The 21,986-nt window shown below is 47.7% G+C and overlaps 1 protein-coding gene across 1 annotated transcript in view; it reads right to left on the bottom strand.

The window, feature by feature from the left end:
- AKAP12 (A-kinase anchoring protein 12) overlaps positions 1–21,986 on the bottom strand; it is a 301,152-nt gene that overhangs the window by 113,139 nt on the left and 166,027 nt on the right. The gene's annotated exons all lie outside the window — the stretch shown is intronic.

Below are 21,986 nucleotides of genomic sequence, written 5' to 3'. Positions count from 1 at the left end.
ACATTTCAAATTACAAGTTAATGGAGTCTGATCCTCAGGCATATTTTGTGGCTGTAAAAGCAGATCCCTATTATTATAGGGCGCATGTTTGTAGGCTGAGTTAACAATTTTCTTAGGATAGCCTCGCTGATAAAATTTTTCTTTTAGTTCTTTTGCTTTACAAACATATTGCTCTCAAGCCTCACCAATGTGTTTATACCAAAAAAATTGGGACACTGGCAAGCTGTCTTTAAGATGCTTCGTAGAGAATGACACGGTGACAAAATTCATCACCGTTCCCTTCCCCGCGGATAACCGCGGGAAACCATCTTCATGTCATTCTTTAAGGAGAGAGGGAAGAATCAGAGTATGAATGGCCACAACCACTGACCCTCAAGCTTTGCTTTGAAGAATGCTGGTGTAGAAGGACTGAGGTTGAAATAGACACTAGAAAATAACATGGGATGATTTCCCGCGGTTATCTGCGGGGACGGGAACGGTGATGAATTTTGCCACCGTGTCATTCGGATGCATACTCTGCTAACTTAAGAACGTATTACGATCTGTGGGTTTAGAAAAAAAATCTTGAAACTAAGTCTGTCATCATGTTTAAATACCCGCACATCTAAAAAAGGTTTACTGACAACATGCTTATGATTTGGACAGGGAGTATCGCAAGATTAGATCAGTTTTTGTTGGATTTAAATACTTTCCATCCAACAGTTAGGTTTGAAATTTCCTATCATGGAAGAGAAATTGCATATTTAGGCTTGTGGGTATTTAGAGGTCTTTCTTAGGGCTTTCTCTCTAGCCTACAAAAGCCCTTTTCAAAATGACTATATATTTTTCAGGATTGCAGTAATCCAAACTCCATTCCAATATTTGGGGTGAAAACCTAAATGTCCAAATGTAGAAGTACTATAGGAGCCAAGAAATTGGTCAGGAAGCAATAAAATGGTAGTTAATTCACATGCTATTTGCACTGATCTTCAGCACCCACCAATGGCATAGTATGGGTGAGCAGCACCCTCCCCCACCCTCTTCCCCGCCAGTTTCCAAAAGGACGCTGGTGGATTGCATATCATATTGTTATAAGACTCAACCAGTAAACCCAAGAGTAACTGCGCATAAACTTAAGAGCAAAATCTCTTTCTGTTGCCTATTTAAGGAATGTACCTTTACAAGATATATGGAGAGTGGCTACTTGGAGAGATCCTTGTACATTTGTTAAGCATTATTGTTTAGACCAACCATTAATAATAATAATAATAATAATAATTTTATTTCTTGTATAATCAGGACTATTTACCTATTGTGGTTACAAAAGATCAATGTCAAGATACTATATGCAATATCTTGCGATATCTTTGTTTATTGCTTAAAATAAATACTGTTATCAAATTCAGCTAACCGCCTCCTCCATTGTATCTGGTTTAATACAACCCTCAGCTTGGAAATCTCCACATGTGTGGATGTTGTTATCCTGCTTGTCCATGGAGAAGGGGATGGGGTAAAATGCGGACCTGACGGACCTCGCGGATCTAAAACTGCACGTCCTTAAAAATCTGAGGTCCGTTGTAGTTTCTGGCTCTGACAGACCTCGATGACAATTTAGCTGTGACGGATCCGTCTCAGCATAGGGAGGGAACATTATTAGGCTCCGTCAGCGCTAAAATGTCTTCGAGGTCTGTCAGAGCCAGAGACTAAAAGTGGCGCGGATCTCAGATTTTTAAATTTACTGAAAACAAACAATGTATATACTCTGCTCCAGCACTAGTCTCTGGCTCTGACAGACCTCTATGACATTTTAGCACTGAAGGATCCTAGTACTTTTCCCTCCCTATGCTGAGACGGATCCGTCAGAGCTAAATTGTCATTGAGGTCTGTCAGAGCTAGAAACTACAAAGGACCTCAAATTTTTAAGGACGTGCGGTTTTAGATCTGCGAGGTCCGTCAGGTCTGCATTTTACCCCTTCTCATGGAGAAAGCACATGTTGCACTCCTGTAACAGGTGTTATCCGTGGACAGCAGGATACAACAGTCACACAAGCCCTCCCATCCCTACCCGTACTGAATTTATTTTATTCTAAGCTATAATATTTAACTGAAGGTATAATGAGTATTCTGTTGCTATTAACTACGTGTGGGTAGGAAACTAGTGCATGAGCTCAGAACTTTAAAGTTTATTCTGAGCTCTTTGACAAGGGCTGCTAGGCAACGTCAGCTGTGACATCACCCACCCTCTTCCCCACCCCTCTGCTGCGCGTGCGCCCCTTTCCTTTTCCTTGTACCTTTTAAACTTCTCTGGTGTGAGTGGCATGCTGCCCATGTCGGTGTTGGCTCGCCCTTTGATGTCACTTCCTAGATGCGGGTCCCGGAAGTGACATCAGAGAAAGCACCAATTCAGGTAGCAACCTTGTGCCAAAAAGGTATGGGAGGGAAGGCAAGGGGCACGTGCATGACATGGAGAGGAGCGAGCGGGCGGGCAGGATGAGGGGTTCCGCCACACCCTTAGGAAGACCATACCTGGAGTAGACTGCCACCCCCGCACCCACTTTACTACGCCACTGGCACTCAAGCTTTTCCCTGCGCTGGTGCCCTTTGAACATGTGCACAGTCTAATACCAGCAGGGTTACCAGATTTTGCATCTGGAAAAAGAGGATGTGTGGCCCCTCCCTCTTCTGCCCCACCCCCACCCTGTTCTGCCCTAGCTCTGCCCATTCCACCCTATCCTAGCCCTGTTCCAATCCCCATCACCAGCCCCATGCAAATCTTGTCTTTTCGGTCCGAGTCTAGAGTGCATCTGCGCATGGTGGTCCAGGGGTAGGAACTCCTGTTGCGAACTGCTGGAGGCTCGGTTAGCGCTGGCTGGAGGTGGAAGGAAAGACCCTAGCTCTGCCTGAGCTTGGGACAATGTATGGAGGGCCTCTGAGCATGCACATACATGATGACATCATGCACATGCGTGGACGCTCTCCAGACGCGGTCCTGAGCTCAGGCAGAGACAGGGCCTTTCCTGTCACTTCCAGCCAGTGCCAAATGAGCCTCCAGCGGCATGCAATAGGAGCTCTTGCCCTTGGACCACAGAAACCCACGACAGAACCACGATTGATGCGGCTCCCACCCATGGATGACACCCACTGCCTGCTTGAAGGTTTAAAAAAATAAATTTAGGCTGCACTCAGAGAGTCCAAATCCTGGACAAACTGCAGGGTTTAAAGAAAAACTTCGGGACACCTGGACAGTCCTCTAAAAAGAAGACATGTCTGGATAAATCTGAATGTATGGAAGCCCTAGGAAGGACTTATACACTTACGTATTTGATTTCATGTCTAATTACAGAACATAAGAAACGCCTTCACCAGATCAGACCGAGGTCCATCTAGTCCGGTGCTCCGCACTCGTGACGGCCCATTTAGGTACTCCTTTTTGGAGACCCGACATTACCGTATCCCTCAATATGATATGCAAGAAGGTGTGCGGTAATGTCGGGTCTCCAAAAAGAAGTACCTAAATGGACCGCCGCGAGTGCGGAGCACCGGACTAGATGGACCTCGGTCTGATCCGGTGAAGGCGTTTCTTATGTTCTGTAATTAGACTTGAAATCAAATACGTAGGGCTTCCATACATTCAGATTTATCCAGACATGTCTTCTTTTTAGAGGACTGTCCAGGTAATCCTGTGCTACTGATCACTATAATAAAATGTGTATTTTTTTTTAAGTCTTTTTTTTTCAAAAAATGTTGGGAGGGTGCTAACTTTAGATGTCTGAGGAAAGGGCACCATTAACACCCTCATTTACATCTATCCAGAGAGGTGACGCCCTTAAATTCACAAATGCCAAAGGACTGCAGTGCCTTGTTTGAAGGATTGACTGCTGTTTGTGGTTTTCCTTATCTTGAAATGTTGCTTTAATGAGTTTAGTGCTGAGAGCATCTCCTGATTTGATTTGGCAGGAGAGGGCTTGTGGAACAATAGGAGCCTGCATAATTTATTTAGGGAGTTGTTTGGGCCTCATTCTCAGGTTTTCTGCTGCAGAGCTGTTAGTCCAAGTAAACAAAAAAAAAACCTCATGGTTCAAGAATTTGTGTTAACCGTCCCAGGAACAAACCCATCTGATACTTTGCCTACAGTTTCACTTGGAGATTACTCTGGCTTTTGTTTGCTTTGTTTGAAAGCTAGCTGCAAGCAGAGAAGCCTTTATTTGATTAGTGATGGATTGCCAAAGCAGATCTTCTGCAAATGTCTGATTAACTCCTCAATAAGCCAGCTGTTGTGCATAGCAGCTTGCTTTTCACCTGATATGGGCTCCTCTCCTTCTGTTCTTTTGGGAAGAAGTTTCTATTAGAAGTGTGTTTGGTAAGGCTGGGAATGTTCTTAGTTTTGGAAAGAACAAATTTCAGTTTTCTACAGCACTAGCTACATTCCAAAAAAATAATGTCCACTATCCTAAACCACGCCCAGCTACATTTAGTTATTGCAAAGCTGGGAGATGCCCAAAAAAAGACTAGTTCAAACTTTAGCTACTGATGTGTATCACCATTGCCTTTAATGGGGACAGTACTGTACTGTATTTTTCTTTATTTTTTTGAACAAATGCCACTATCCATAGCTGTTATATAGATGCTGCTTGTAAAAAAGAACTTTGAACTTAACTCATGCCTTTTCAGTATTTTGATGTCTGCCTGTTGCACTGAATGCCTTTACAGAGATGTTAAGGCCAAAGAGTGAGATTTATCATGCCAGAGGATGAGATTGAAGGCCAAAGAGTGAGATTTTCGGAGGGTACATCCAGGGTATGAATCTAGAATGATTTAAGTGTAGTATTGCTTTGCAAATGAATCAAGGCAGCATTGAATGATACTGGCCTTTGAATCCTCTGAAAGAATACGAGCAATTTAGGTACATTTTTTGAGCTGAAAATTGTCTTTCACCCAGTAGTTCAAAGTATGTACATCAGTTTCAGTGCACCTGTGCTTGCAGTAAAGGGAAAAGGGACAGGGCTAAGAGAAGTAGTAGGCAGGAAAGTGAGCTCAGATTTCTTCCTACTGGTTGGACTGCTTGGTTTACTTCTCTAAGGGCCAGATTCACTAAGCAAACCAATCGTGTACAGATCAGTTTGCGACCCGATTTTCCTCCGACCCGATTCACTAACCTCTGTGCCGATCCACTTCTGATCCGTGCATGCAAATGAGGGGAAACGGCATGCAAAATAGGCAGACAGCGATTCACTAAACAAAACTCTTGAACACCGACTGGGCTGGCCAATCAAGAAGAAGCGACTGCTGGGGACCAGTCGCTCACGTCCTTTCCGACTGTCCTGCCAGCCCTAAAATAAACCTGCTCTCTGCCTCCCCAACTCTCTCTCTGGCTGCCTGGCTCTCCTATGCCCCGACCTGCTTAATGCCTCCCTGACTCTCTCTCTGCCTCCGCGACTCTATCTGGCTCCCCAGCCCTCCTGCTCAATGCCGTGATCTGCTCTCTGCCTCCCCCGACTCTCCTACCCTCTGCTGCCCTTCCCTGAAGTGCTAGCCCGTGATTATAACCCGCTTTAAACCCGCGACCTTGAACTGCAGGGAAGGGCTGCAGAGAGCAGGAGAGTCAGGGGCAGTAAAAAAAAAACCCAAAAACAGACAGCAAGCACATGCACAGACCATCTACAGGCAAAGTCTGCGCATGCGTCCAGATTGATACCCAGCGATCTGTGTCTTTGGATGGGGGTGTGCCTCCAATCGCCCCCATTTGCATGAAGATGGTTGGTTTTAATATTAATGACCTCATTTGAATGCCGGAATCGGAGAATATACTACCGCACGGAAAACCACGTAGAGCGCCATTTTGTGCATCGGTCAGCAAATTTGAACGGTCACTAAACCAGTCAAATCGGCTAAGTGATGATCAAAGACTTTAGTGCATCTAGCCCTTTGTCTTTGGTTCCTGTCCAGTGACATAAGCAGCAGAGGCCTTGGGGATCTGGGCCTGTCAACTTTGGGTTTAGTCTCCCTCCAATGTGGCAGCTAATACATGGCTGGCAGAGGTGCTCAAGCACTGCCAACCAAAGAGTTTCACCTCAGGGCCCTTCCCATGCTGTCTGAGCAACAGGAAGTCAGCAGGGTGCTCTAGCCGCTGATGCCAGAACATTCACACATGCTCAGTTCATTTATTTGATCTGAAAATGTACAGAAGTGCTGACTTCTGAGGCTGGAGCAGCCAGCCTGTTTCACTGCTTCTCAGACAGCACGAGCAGGGCTCCTGCAGCAAAACTTTGGCTGGAGCTTGAGCAACTCTGCCAGTAAAGGTGTGATAGGGTATGGAATAGAGGTCTGCACGGGAACAGGGATCTCAGAAATCCTGTGGGGATCCAGGACCTCCTCTAGAGACGGCCAGAACTCCCCTCCACCAAGCGCAGCAGTCGCTGGCAGCATCCATGAGCCACTGAAGTGCCAGCATCTGTGACTCAGGGACGTTACTGCTGCCTGCCAAGCTTGGCAAAAGGGACCCCCGGCCAACTGCAGAGGAAGTCCTCAGCTGAAAGCTTGGGGGGTCCTCTCATCAGCTGAGTATTTCTATTTTATATTTACATTAGAGGCTCTGGTAGAAACCCGTTTACAAAGTATGTATTCTTCCTAATTAATATTTCCAAATTAATAAAGTGTCTTTGCGTATTTGTAAATGGGTCTCTACCAGACCCTTTAATTCAGTAGCATAATTAAATGAAATAACTATTTCTGAAGTTTATAGGGACGGATGTGGATGGAGAGATTCCTCGCGGGGACGGGTGTGGATGGAGGGATTCCTCATGGGAACGGGTGGGGTTTTGGCAGGGATGGGTGGGATTTCTGTCCCCACAAAACTCTCTAGTACGGAAACAACAGGGGGGGTAACTGAGAGGAAATGCTTACCCCTCCCCCCTAGTCCACACCCACACACAAAATCAACTTCTGGTTACACCCCTGCAAGATGTGATGGGTATGGAAATAAATATGTGATGGCTGAGAGGAAGTGGAGAGCTGAGAGGAAATGCTTCCTCCCCGCCCCCCCCCCCCCACGAAGTCCACCCACCCACACAAAATCAACGTCTGGCTACACCCCTGCAGTCCCTGGTCATTGTGTTAGGGTACCTTGAAGGACAAAGCTTGTCTCCAAAGATTGTAGGAATTTATGACATGCAGCTATGCCATCTGCATGGGGAATATTGCAATACTGTATAGTGATTTCTATATCCATTACCCTGGATCACCAATACACTCTGGAAACTACAGTATTACAAAATTAATCAAATTCATGCTAACCCACAAATACTTCTGCTTCATCAATAACATCTCTCTACCAATCATGGGCACCACAATATGTCAACCTTTTCAAGGCAGATCTTTAAGAGACACTTTTGAATACTTATCAGACCAGCCCATTTAAATATTACTGGTATATAAGTTGTTTACCACTGTGGACCGAATATTACCCCAAAATTTTCACTGAACTCTAGATTTAAGAGCACGAAACGTGGGTAACAACAGGTGCAGATTTGGGGTGGGGAAAAATAGTTAGGGACTTGGCAGTGATTTTCAGCACTAGGCTTACAAATAAAGGGGCTGATATTCAAAGCAATTTAGCTGGCTGCTGACCAGTTAAATCGCTTGATCAGGGCTAGCCACTAATATATATTAAATGAAATAAGCCATAAACCACTAACCTGCTAAATGCAACTGAATAATCAGCATTATATTAGTGCCTAAATCAGGACCAGTCGTAGGCATGAATTAATGTCAGCGCTTTCCAAGTCTGACCTGCTGACCCCATAGCCAGTTATGTTCTACAGATATTGTATAAGATAAATTTGCATACACTATTGACTCCGAATAGGCAAATTTGTCTCAAGAATATTAGTTGTGGTTATCTTGCTCAGTGATAGAGTGACTGGGATAGTTTCAGGAAGCAGTGCATTAGCTGAATGTGGATTGGATGTGTAAGGGGCAAGACCTTTCCTGTTTGCAATCTTTAAAATTCATTGTGTCAAGCTTTATGTACTAGTTCCTCACTAGATCTTCCATACTTTACTATTAAATTTATAAATACTTTATTCCACCTTAGTGTATAAATCCTATATAATAAAAACATTAGCGGCGCATGCGCTTTTAAAAAAGCGTGATCCCTTCCGCTGTGGTGTGTGATCCGTGGCCGTGTTCCATTTTAGAACCCGGCCAGGGATCACTCTGGCCACTCCCCTCCTCCCGCCCTCACTCACCAACCCGAAGCAAGCTCGAACACACCTCCCGCCCCCACCTCACTAACCCGAAGCAAGCTCGAACAAACCTCCTGCCCTCGCTCATCACTGCTGCCGCTGCTCCTCCTCTTTGGGGCAGCCTGCGATCGTGGCTGGCTTTGGCGGGCCTCGCGGGGTGCTTTCCGGCCTCGGAGGCATGTTCCCTCTGATGCACGGGATTGCGTCATGGGGGAGCATGCTTCCGGGTTGGGGCCGGCCACCACGATCACGGCCTGCTTTGAAGAGGAGCAGGCCAGAAGACGCCGGGATGGAGGGAGGGTAAGCAGGGGGATCAATACAGGGGGCCAGAGGGAGAGGGAAAGGGGGCTGCTTTGGGGGGAGGGGTGTGCTGAGAGGAGACAGAAGGGGCCATGGAAAGATAGGGAGAGGGAAAGGGGGCTGCTTTGGGGGGAAGACAGAAGGGGCCATGGAGAGACAGGGGAGAGGGAAAGGGGGCTGCTTTGTGGGAGGGGTGTGCTGGGGGAGACAGAAGGGACCATGGAGAGATAGGGAGAGGGAAAGGGGGCTGCTTTGGGGGGGGAGGTGTGTTGGGAACAGATAGCTTTGCTCGGGGGGGGAAGACAGAAGAGGGCCATGGAGAGACAGTTAGGGAGAGGGAAAGGGGGCTACTTTGGGGGGAGGTGTGTGCTGGGGGCAGACAGCTTTGCTCGGGGGGGGGGGGGGGGGGGGGGGGTAGACAGAAGGACACAGACAGCGGCCAAGGAGAGAGAGATAAAGAAACACAGATAGACACACACATCTATTCTAGCACCCATTAATGTAATGGGCTTAAAGACTAGTAGTTTAAATACTTAGCTTAAAACTTGTGGTCATGCTTTCAGCGATTTATACCGCCAACATGTTTCACCCGAAAGGGTTTTATCAAGGCACCATATCACTTTCTAAAGCTTAACGCCACTGTAACCAACCACTGAATCAGCGATGATTGCAATCTTTAAAAGCCATACCTATTCCCAGAATCTCTCAGGTCTATAGTCATTCTCAGCATTCCTCATATCAAGATCAATGGCTGGGAAGTTAAGCTTGCCTCATTCTTCATATCCTTCTCAACTTGATCCTGCATTAAACTCCACAAATGTCTAAATCCATCTGTTGAAACAGCTGATTAAGTTCACCGCCACATGTCACAATTTTATCTTGCAGGTCATAATCACTCAAGAGGTGGCTGGATGCGCTAGAGACAGCCACTGCTTGGGCAAAGGTGTTTTGTGATAGATGCTGAAACTGGTTCTTGGTGGGGGTGGAGGGAGGAGGGAGAGAGATTTTGTATTTATATGTTCAAAAGCACTTGTGAGTTCATAGCATTTAGCATTCTGTCGTAATCATATCTGAAGTTTAGACTATGGGGTTGAATAAATTAGGTAGATAATTCCAAAGAACCATGTTATAGGTAAGTGGTTTTTTCACTAATTAAGCCTTATTGAAGTGATTTGAAGTTCACTAGTTTTTGATAATTTAAATTGAGAAAGCTAAAAAGTGTGGAGGATATCAGCGATGATTGGATGATGAGGTGGTTGGAGTTTTTTTACCCCTCCGTGTCTCTGAGCTTATCCTACCATATGTGAAGCTTCTTTATAAGCAAGTTTGTTATTTTGCAGGGATGTGTTATTTTTGCTTAATATTCACTAGTAGAGAATGACACGGGGACAAAGGTTGTCTCCATCCCCACCGGCTCTGTCCCTGTCCCTGCCCTGTCTCTGTGGACTCTGTTCCCATCCTCGTGGACTCTGTCCTCATCTGCATAAGCCTCAAACACTTATTTAATATTTAAATCTTTTTATTAAAGTATAAAAAAGAACAATATTTGATTCAACTGTTGTTTGTAAATCACAAATAAAGTCTTCCATTTTGAACTGGTTTTGGTACAAACTTCTCAAAGATTCGGTTGCCTGTGTTTTTACATCATCAAGGAAGATAACTAGATTGTCTTTCAGATATGGGTACAGAAGAGAACCAAGACAGTGTAGTGGATTAACGGGGAAATAAGTGCCTAATAAATGTTGGAAATGTTCTTTGGTGCCAGCAATGATGGATGAATCTATTGCAGTAACAGTAAGAGGTTTGAGCAACTGGACACGTGATAGAAGGACATTTCAGGTGGTAGCAATTTGATCAGGAGACAATTCTTGTTGCCACATCAAAGGCTGACGAGACGCAAATGATGTCAGTTAACAGTAGCTCATTCAGTGGTTGTTTGTAGTGTGAAACTACAGGAAAGTCACTATCGGACGATTCATATGGCTTATTTTTCACAAAGATATACTTTCCTAGCTGGAAGCACTGCCTTACCACTGTGTCAGAAGTGTTAAAAGGTAGATAACTCCTTTGTCTGTGGAATTTGGTTATGTAGCCAAATTCAAGTTTCCAAGTTTATTTCAACCTTGATATCCCACCTATCACAGAGGGGCTGATTCTCTAAACAGGTGTCCCGATTGTAAGTGGCGGTAAATGTCCTTCCGCCATCTAGCAGCCAATCGGGATGCATGTTTAAAAAAAAAAAAATCCCTGAAGCAGGCCGCCTACACTTGAGGCATTTGTCGTGGGTGCAAGGAGATGCCTAGACACACTTAAGATAGCCCAAGGCTGGGTGTGGGCGTGGGCATAGTTTTGCCCGGAAGTGGCCTTGGGTGATCTTAAGCAGCCCTAGCCATCTCCCTAGGGCCGCGACAGATGGCCAACACGTAGGCCTACATTTCTAAAGTTAAAACATGGCTGGCTGAGCTGATCACGGCAAGTGAATCCCTAATCACTTGAGCTGACAGGTGTCGCCGAAGCTGCAGCTTCGGGGAGTCCTGCTGGCTCAGCTGGTTGGGGATAAAATACCTCTGCCACAATCAGCTGAGCAGCTGCGGCAGGGGACCTTCGACAAGTACTCCAAAACTGACAGGAGGTATGCTCACTCCCTCCTGTTGCCACTCCCACCACAAAGTGGCGACACCCCCCCATTGAAGACCGGCAGGAGGGATGCCCACTCCCTCTTGCCATCATCCCCCCCGATACTGTGACATCCTCCCAATCGCTGACAGCCCCTGAATATCAAGGCCCCCCATGATTCACCTGAACATCAAGGCCCCCATCCCAGCACCCCCGAACATCAAGGCCCCAACCCTGGCTACACTCCAAATCTCCAAATGCCTCCCACTGACACCTCTCCCCCACACAGAAGCTGCAACACCCTCCCAATCGCTGACAGCCCCTGAACATCAAGGCCCCCTACAACTCCCCTGAACATCAAGGCCCCAACCCAACACCCCTTAAACCTCCAGTCACCCCCTCTTCAAAATGGCAGGACCATTTCTTCAAAATGGCAGGTCTTCCCCTACCTGGTGCATCCTGAGATGCACTGGGGAGGGGGCCTAAGACCCTGATTGGCTCAAATGACTAATGCCCCTCCCATAGGCCAATCAGGGCCTTATGTCTCCATCCCAGTATATCCTTACCTGTTCAACCTTTACAGCAAAGTCATCTTCAGAAAAGCAAATTTGGTTTCAAAGTTGGTGGCCAAAATATACACAGCCTGCGCTATGCAGATGATACAACGCTCAACATCAGCAGCAAAGAAGACATGCTGTATCTACTGAGAAAAGTCAAAGTCAAAAGTCATAACATGGGATTAAAACTGAACATAAACAAAACGAAGATCATGAACATGGAACATGATGAAGATTTTGAACTTGAAGTTGATAGAATAGAAGTTGTAAATGATTTCAATCTCCTGGGCTCTTTCGTAAACAAAGTAATCAGCAAGAAAAAGATACTCCGCAGATACTTGTTTGCTGTTCAATGATAGCTCTCAACAAAGTATTCAAAGGCAAGGAAATAACACTCCAAATGAAGATCAGATTGGCCATGTACTCATTTTCTCAGTGATCAATTACGGATGCTTTGGTGCTGGAGAAGGATTTTATGCATGCCAAGAACCGCCAAAAGAAGTAACAAATCGATTCTGGAAGAGATCAAACTGGCTATATTACTCAAAGTCCAAATGATGAAGTTATGATTGTCTTATTTTGGTCACACCATCAGAAGAGAAAGATCACTGGAGAAGGACATCATGTTTGAGAAGATCAAAGGAACCAGGTGAAGAGTGTGACCTGCAATCAGATGGCTGGACACATTGAAAATAACCATGGGGATGATGCTGGAGGACCTTTCCAGACTAGCACAGACCCAATTTCTTTTTAGATCTGTAACTCATCAAGTCACTAAGACTGAAACAGGAGTTGATGACACCTAACTAGAGCTGGAGCAGGTCAGTAGAAGAGTCAGGGGTTACCCAGGCACCACCAGTATTCAGAGGCAGTATTTGGATACCTGTCTGGTTAACGTGGGACAGCAAAAAGGCTGTCTTAGGTAACTGGGTATTTGGATACACCTGGTAGCCGCCTTGTGCCTGATTGTGCTGGCACTTACTATGTGAGGTTAATTTAGCTGGTGGTGGCCACTGTTTAAATAAACGCTGACCAATGCCAGCTCTATATGGGCTCCTTTGGAATCCTACCCTACAAAAGAGGTGCTCAGGAAAATGGTCCGAGGTTATTGCTGTCCAAGGAGACAGGAAAAAGCAACTTTTATGAAAGCTAGCTGCTTCAATTTGTTTGACTTTTATAGAGAAACAATGATGTCTAATTTGGGAGCTATTAGTTTTAAAGGACTGCACCAATAAAGAAGTGACTGGGGAGATGTGGATAGTTGCAAAGGGAATTATTTGCAGTCAGCCTCTGGCTGCATAAGCTTGATTTATTCTCTCAAGAGTGTTTAACACAGTATTTATTAGGCACTCAAGTGTATTGTGCATTGGGAGAAACTTTCATGACAGTCTAACACCTCTCTTCTCCATGGACAAGCAGTATAAGTCAGCCCCACTTTTGGTGACGTCATCTACGTTCCCAATTCGGATTTGCTCTCCCAGAGCTCAGGTGAGGCTTTAGGAGCCTCATCTGAGCATGTGCAGGTAGCCCTATATATACCTGTGCTGTCCCTCACTAATCCAGTTTAGTTAATCCGCCCTTCCCAAACGGACGGATCACAGCTCTCCATTCAAAAAACAAAAAACAACAAAAAAGACCCAGAAAGAAAAAAAAAGAAGAAGAATGGCAAAAAAAAAAAAAAAATGAAAAGCCTGCAGGAAAACCAGGTTTCAAGAAGTGCCCAGAACGGCGGAGGCGCAGAAGGTCGAAAGATCGCGGGACCAGGAGCAGGGGCAGACCCCATCAGCCGGCTGACCACCCACGTGCATCGGCCGCAGATCCCAACATCCAGCCACACCAACGGACCACTCCTACCGCTCACAGACAATTGTTCGACTTTTTCAACAGATTCATCGCACAGCAACTCTCCGGAAAAAGGGCGCAGAGCAAGAGCTCTGCACCGAATGCAGAGCAGACATTGCAACCACCGGCAACATGGAGGCAGGGAGCAGAGACAGCCGCATCACACTCTCCAGCCACAGACGGCTATGCCTCCGAACGCAGTGGGCGCTACCTGCAAAGCTATGCTTTAACAAGGGGCAGCCCACACACATCAACAACCCAAGACACCCCAGACACAGTGCACGCGTCTGGGACAACACAGTCCGAAATGCCGGCGGAGGACCTCACTTATCCAAAGTTCCTCCAGAAGGTAGTTTCCAAGCTGGCACTCACCCCAGTACAAGAGCTAGAGGCGACAGAAGAAGCACCGGGACTGCTGAAATACCTAAAGTTGCAAAAGGCCATAGCCACACTACCAGCTCACAGAATGCTACTAGATTGCCAGGACCAGATCCGGAAAACCCCACGGTCAGGCCCGGCCGTGTCCAGGAGGCTAGACCAAAAAATACCATATCAGCGAGGCACTGGGCTTTGACAAACCACAGCTCCCTCACCAGTCCATCATAGTAGAAAGTGCCCTTAAGAAAGCTAAGAGCAACTGCCTGCAGGCCAATGACCATCCGGGCAAAGAACACAGGACCCTGGATGCTACCTCCAAAAAGGTCAACCATGGCTCCATACTGAATGCCAAAATTGACTCTCACCTGTTCCACCTTACCCTGTACAATGATGACCTCCGGAGGAAAATAGAGGAAACCCTAGACACGCTACACCCCGAGGGAAAAGCCTGCATAGCCCCCATATTACAGGAAATGGAGGAATGCGGAAAACACATGATAAAAGTGATTTTTGACGCTTTTGAAACATCTGCCCGCAAGGCCGGAGTGGCCATAGCATCCAGACACCTGGCATGGCTGCATGCATCGGGCCTACACGAGGACACCCATGAGCATATCGCAGATGCACCTTGCTCAGGGGAGAACTTATTCGGAGACAAAGTCACGGAAACAGTGGACACAATGAAAGCCAATTGCACAACTCTCCAAACCCTCTCCTCAGATGGCTTCGTAAAAACCCCGGCACCAAGGCGGCATAGCACCAACCACTATTGCCGACAAAATAACACCGTAAGGCGTTTCGACAACCAGACAAGAGGGCCGTCCCACAGACAGAAAACACAACCCTGCAGCGCCCCTTACTAGCAAAGGCAGCGCCAGAGGGAGGGAAAACAGCAGAAGCCAGCTACTTCCACCACCGCAAAAGCCGGGCCTAGCTTTTGACTCATCAACAAGGCCCTCCACCCCTGTTGGGGGCCGCTTCTCCGCATTCAACAAAGCCTGGGAGAAGATAACAACAGAAAAATGGGTGCTACACACCCGCCAGCCAACCCACCAAAGAACTCATCCTCAGAGAAATCAAAGCTCTCCTTCAAGCAAGAGCAATAGAACCAGTATCCAAGTCACAGCACAACCAAGGGTTCTACTCCCACTATTTTCTCATCCCCAAAAAGACAGGAGGGTTCAGACCCATCCTAGACCTACGAGGCCTAAACAAGTATGTAACCAAGGAGAAATTTCGTATGCACTCCTTAAGAACAATCCTACCACTAATTCAAAAGGACGACTGGCTGGCTTCACTGGTCCTCCAAGATGTGTATTCACACATCCCTATGCACTCCTCCTAAGGAATGTCTCTGCGGTTCAGGACCCAAACCCAGTACTTCCAATACAGGGTCCTGCCCCTTTTGGACTCTCCTCTGCACCGAGAGTCTTCACAAAATATGTCATGGTAGCAGCGGCACACCTCCGCAAGAGCGCCATATGCGTGTTCCGTTTCCTGGACGACTGGCTGCTGGGGGGTCCATCAGCCTGGAAAACGACAACAGCAGTCAATACAACGATGTCACTCCTTCAATCCCAGGGGTAAACACCAAAAAAAATCCGTGCTACAACCAGCATAACCAATAGAATTCATTGGGGCAAGGATCTGCACGCCCCTGAATGCAGCTTTTCTGCCCCACTCAAGGGGACAAGCAATACAAAAAACTGGTTCAGCAAATATCAGAGGCACACACATTCACAGCAAGAACAATACTACGCCTCCTGGGCCATCAAGCAGCCTCCATGCATGTTGTCCCACGCACCAAACTCCACATGCGACCCTTTCAGTGGTTCCTCAGAAAGAATTGGAACCAACACACACACAGCCTCTGTCTCAGAGTCCCAATGGATCAGAAAATTCGCAACAACCTCAAGTGTTGGACACAACAACAGAATTTACACGGGCAAGCTTTTCCAGCAGCCACAACACCAACTGGCACTCACCACAGATGCCTCAAAACAGGGGTGGGGAGCCCACCTCCTCCGTCTGAGAACCCCTGGTCACCTTCCGAGGCCAAACAACACATCAACCCGCTAGAACTCAAGGCAATTGGGAATGCCCTACAAGCCTTTGCTCCCTGGATCTCCAACAAGACCTTACTGATCCAGACAGACAATCAGGTGGCAATGTTCTATATCAACAAGCAGGGAGGCACGGGCTCACTCACCCTCTGCAGGGAAGCCCAAAAAATCTGGACATTTGCTTTATCAACCAATATTCTCATCCATGCCACCTACCTCCCGAGCCTGAACAATGCCCTGGCGGACAGCCTCAGCAGAAAGCTGGACCCCCACGTTTGGTCCCTCCATCCGGAGGTAGCCCAGGATCTCTTCCACAAATGGGGCCTCCCAACAAGGGACCTCCTCGCTGCAGAGGACAACAAGAAGTGCCCTCAATTCTGCTCCAAAAGACCGGCACAATACAGTCAAACCAGGGACGCTTTTCTCCATACATTGGGGGGAACGCCTGCTCTATGCTTTTCCCCCCATACCACTCATCCACAGAGTGCTACAGACAATCAGGCAGGAGGCCGCCACAGTGATCTTCATTGCGCCCCACTGGCCGAGACAGGTGTGGTTCCCCTGCCTATACCAGATGTCGGCACAGCCGCCAATCAGTCTACCGCTGCGACCGGACCTCATCACCCAGGACCAGGGACAAACTCTGCATCCCAAATTGAAAGCACTAACACTGACAGCATGGATGTTGAAAAGCTAATCCTGGACCCTTTCCACATGTCAACCAGGGTGACCGAGGTATTGCGAGCAGCCAGACGCTCGGCAACCAGGAAATCATACAGGCTCAAGTGGAAAAGATTCCACATATGGTGTGTCTCGAAAGGAGAAGATCCACTCACCTGCCAGGTCCCAGTAGTATTCCAATACTTACTTGACTTATCCACAGCAGGCCTGAAAACATCCTCCATAAGAGTCCACTTGAGCGCTATATCAGCGTTCCGCAACCGCATTGAGGACAGGACCCTAGCCACACACCCACTAGTGTCCAAATTCATGAAAGGGCTTATAAACCTGCACCCCCCGCCCACCGCCAGCGTGGGACCTGGGCATCATCCTCCGCAGGGTAACAGCGCACCCCTTCGAGCCATTGGAGGATGCGCCAATCAAATTCATCACATGGAAAGTAGTCTTGCTCATTACCATCACATCAGCAAGGCGTATCAGCGAGCTACAGGCCCTGGTGACATACCCACCAGACACACAGATCCTTCATGATCACGCAGTGCTGAGAACTCATCCAAAGTTCCTATCTAAGATAGTCTAATCTTTCCATGTAAACCAAATTGATAGTGCTCCCCTCCTTCTGCCCGGGACCACATACCAACAGCACGGAACAACTCCTACACATCTTGGACTGTACCCGTGCACTTCGCCTATACATTTAACGAACGCAACACTGGCGAAAGGCAGTACAACTATTTGTCTCCTTTGACCCCAACAAGCCAGGAACACCAGTGGGGAAACGCACTATATCCAACTGGATCTCAAACTGCATTGCCTCCTGCTATGAGCAAGAGTGAGTGTCCCTTGAGAGAAAGCACACCAACTAAGAGCCATGGCCGTAACATTGGCAAACCTCAGCAACCCGCCACTTCAGGACATTTGCAGAGCAGCCACATGGTCTACCCCACACACCCTCACCAGACACTATTGCCTTGATCGCCCGAAAACAGACCTCCAATGACTTTGGTCTCAACATACTATGAATGGTGACCAAAACAGACACAGCAAAATACACCAATACCTGGACTAGATGAACAGGACTATCTGATCTGTCTGAATCAGACAGAAGCGATTGTTAGACAGCTTATATTCTGCTATGTTGGCACAATTTGCGCAATCAAAAAAAAAATAAAAAGTGTTACTCAAACACCACGTTGGTGATATATATTTGTTATAATCACTATCTGTTATTGAGATACATACTCTACCATGTTGGTAGATTTAAAAAAAAAAAAAAAAAAAAAGAAAAGAAAGGAAGTGTTGGTCCAGTTCTAAGGACCAACATAAAGTTCCTATTGTTTACAACGCATAACCTCTGACTGGTCTCAGTAACTGGGGCTTTGTCTCTGTCCCTCACCTGACATTTATGCAACCTCACCCTACCGCAGCGAGGTAGCGGGGACGCAGAGGGGACCATCCCCGACGGGGACCCCGTCCTCTTACACCCTCCGCACCCCGCAGCTGGAGAGTCACCAAAAGTGGGGCTGACTTATACTGCTTGTCCATGGAGAAAGCGAAGTTACTTACCTGTAACGGGAGTTCTCCGTGGACAGCAGGATAAGTCAGCCACACTGACCCTCCCTCCTCCCCTATGGGTGACACTGCGATAAGACTCAAGCTAAGGGAATCACTGGATTAGTGAGGGACAGCATAGGTATATATAGGGCTACCTGCACATGCTCAGATGAGGCTCCTAAAGCCTCACCTGAGCTCTGGGAGAGCAAATCCGAATTGGGAACGTAGATGACGTCACCAAAAGTGTGGCTGACTTATCCTGCTGTCCACGGAGAACTCCCATTACAGGTAAGTAACTTCGCTTACCCTCCCACCCCCTTCTCGGGATCACAAACAATTTCCCTCTGAATACTGAGAAAAAGAAAACCTACTTCAATCTCACTGCTTGAGGTGACTGAACTCAGCTCCCCTTTATCTGATAGAGGTGAAATAGAAGTTATTAACTGGGTAGAACCACTTGTTTCTGAGCTGTGAAGCTCAGCAAACCCCAGATTATTCCCCCCTCTCCCCTCCCCCCCTTTTTATGAAGCCGCGTTATGATGTTCTATCGCCAGCCGTTCTATCGCCATAGTGTCAGAGCTTTTACTACTGTGGCCGGCGATAAAAAAGCCTAACTCAGCTTCGTAAAAGGAGGCCTATAACACTAAGGGCTCCTTTTACGAAGCCGCGTTAGCGACTTTATCGCATGCACATTTTTAGCACGCGCTAACCCCCCGCAAGAGCCGAAAAAGTACCGCCTGCTCAAGTGGAGGCAGTAGCGGCTAGCGCGGCCGGCAAATTAGCGCACGCTATTATGCGTGTTAAACTGCTAACACAGCTTCGTAAAAGGGGCCCAAAGCCTTGCTTATCTTTTAATTTAGACTTCAATGCATGTGGCCTCCTTTTTCTTTTTCAGTCTGGAGGAAATGCTTAGGTACTGTAATTACAGTGCGATTAAGGGTTGATTAGGATAAATAAAGGGCCCCTTTTACAAAGCCGCGTTAGCGATTCCTGCAGCCCATTCAGTTCCTATAGGCTGCATCACATTTGCCATGCTGGTTCTAACTACTGCAGCTTTGCAATAGGGGCCCAAAATGGCCATTGTAGATTTTCCAAACAGTGGTATTCCTTGTAATTCTTGAATATTTTTAATTATAGGGTATTTCAAAAAACTTATTCTACAAAATTGCTTTAATAAGAAGAAACACAGAAACAAACAAAATGATAGCCGCTAAAGGACCATGAAGCAGTGGCGTAGCGAGGGTGACGGGTGCCTGGGGCGAAAGCGTCCCTCTCTTGCCCTCATCCCCGCCCCCATGCCGTGCCCACACCCTTCCCCGTACCTTTTTTAACGTCGGCGCGAGCAGCGAAGGACTTGCTGCCCGTGTCGGTGGTGGAGCTCTCTCTGATGTTACTTCCTCCCGGAAGTGATGTCAGAGGAAGCGCCGAAGCCAACGCGGGCAGCAAGTTCTTCGCTGCTTGCGCCGACGTTTAAAAAGGTACAGGGAAGGGGTGCGAGCGCATGGAAGGATGAGTGGCAAGGGGGGCGGAAAGGAGGTAGGGGGTCGGCACCCTGAGGAAGACTGTGCCCGGGGCGGACCGCCACCCTCGCACCCCGCACCCCCTTACTACGCCACTGCCTTGAAGTGTATCCAGTCTGTGCCTATCTATTCCAGCAACTAAGCTCAGTAGGGCCTTCCTTTCCCTTAGTTAGACCCTGCTTTTTCAAGTATTCTGATAAGGGTAAATTCCTTAGCATTCATCTCTCTCGCTCTCCATGAAGGTAATTTGGCCTGAATTCTATAAATGGCACTGGCGGCAGTCGCCGCCGAAGAAACGGCCGCTGATCTCATGCAATGGCGCCATGTACACTCTGTTTCCACGAAAATAAGGCCTATCCTGAAAATAAGCCCCAGCATGACTTTTAAAGATGCTCCTAATATAAGCCCTACCCAAAAATAAGCTCTAGTTAAGATTGACCCACAAATGTCCCCGACACTCCCTGACTCCATCCTTGACACTAGTACTGCCTGATTTGCTGAAAAAATTGGACTCGTCGATTCAGCAATCCCCCACCCCTGCTGCTTTAGGAGGCCTCGGAGCGGAGGTATGTCAGTCTCACAGTGGGAGGGTCGGTGGGATTCTGCTGCACAGGGGGATGGGAGGGAGGGATAGAAAGATGCTGCACAAGGGGATGGGTGAGGGGGAGGAAAGATGCTGCACAAGGGGATGGGTGAGGGGGAGGAAAGATGCTGTACATGAGGGGGGGAAGAGAAAGAAAAGAGGAAGAATTGGGGTGGAGGAGAGGAAGGGAGAGATGATTGTTGTACATGAAAAAAATAAGACATCTCCGAAAGTAAGCCCTAGTATGTTTTTTGGACCCCAAATTAATATGACACTGTCTTATTTTCGGGGAAACACGATAGAATCGCGGCTTCGTGCCATAATTGTAGGCCAGGGTTTTCAAGGCCTATATTTCAAGCCAGTGACACACTAAGGGGGGTGCGGGGAAAGCAGTCCGCCCTTGGGCACAGTCTTCCTAAGGGCAAGGCATCCCTCGTCCTCTCCCCCCTCTCCACTCCTTGCCATGCGTGCGCGCCCCTTGCCTCCCCTGTACCTTTTTTACTTCCCCAGCATGAGGCTGCTGCCCGCGTCCTCATCGGCATTCTCTCTGATGTCACTTCTGGGACCTGCGCCTAGGAAGTGGCATGAAAGGGCAAGCCAGCACCGACATGGGCATGCTGCACACGCTGGACAGGTTATAAAGGTTAGGGAAAAAGGAAGGTCGAGGCGGGGGAGGGGCGCCACCGCCCCAGGCGCCGCTCACTCTTACTACACCACTGTTTCCAGCGCCTACCTTTCATGTGAATCACGGTTACAGAGGTGCTTTACGACACCTAATGACACTTCTGGCATTAGCCATGCCTACAGTGGCGTTAGGTGTTGCTCGTAAAGTGCCTCTGTAGCTGCAATGCAGGTACTGGTAGGCAGCTACATTTTTAAAAACTGCTTTTAATCTTTTTTTAACAACATTTTCTATTTAAGTTAGGTGCTGGTAAGGCGTCTACCGGCACTTCTTAAGGTGCTGTTTATAGAATATGGGCCTTTGGGAATAGATTCTTCCACATCTAGAGGTCGATGAGGCACTGGACATTCTTGGACATCAGAAACAAAGAGGGATAAAAGATCTGGAGTAAAATTCTGGTCCACGATGTAAAGTGATATGCTATGCTAGATTCACTAAGGGCATGGATCCGATCCGATCCGTGATTGATCCAATCCGATCCGTGTCCGGGGGGGCTGATTCACGAATCGCCCTCATGCAAATGAGGGTGATCGTAATCACGTCCCCAACCATCTGCCCGGAACGCTCTATAGCGATCCCAACGCATGCGCAGACCATTTGTAGATGGTCTGCGCATGTGCTGGTCCTCCAAGCCCAGCCGAGAATTTTTTTTTAAGTGTTTTTAACATTTTTGCGAGCCCGTGGTTTTAACCCGGGCTTACACTGCAGGTTAAAACAACGGGCTTACACTGCGGGGAAGGGCAGGAGAGATTTGAGCAAGGGCAGGGCGGCCAGTCGGGGCGGCAGGAGAGATTCGGGGCAAGAGCAAGAGATTTGGGGCTGGCAGGAGAGAGCAGGAGATTAGGTGCAGGCAGAAGCGAGCAAGAAATTTGGGGCAGGCAGGAGAGAGCAGGATATTCGGGGCAGGCAGGAGAGAGCAGGAGATTCGGGGCTGAGAGCAGAGAAGCAGGGCGGCAGAAGGCAGGGCAGTCAGAAAGGACCTCAGCGA

This window comes from Geotrypetes seraphini, chromosome 3, assembly GCF_902459505.1.
Source record: "Geotrypetes seraphini chromosome 3, aGeoSer1.1, whole genome shotgun sequence".
NCBI classification, from domain to species: domain Eukaryota; kingdom Metazoa; phylum Chordata; class Amphibia; order Gymnophiona; family Dermophiidae; genus Geotrypetes; species Geotrypetes seraphini.
The sequence above is the reverse complement of the archived record's forward strand: the minus strand, read 5'-3'. Positions and strand labels throughout refer to the sequence as shown.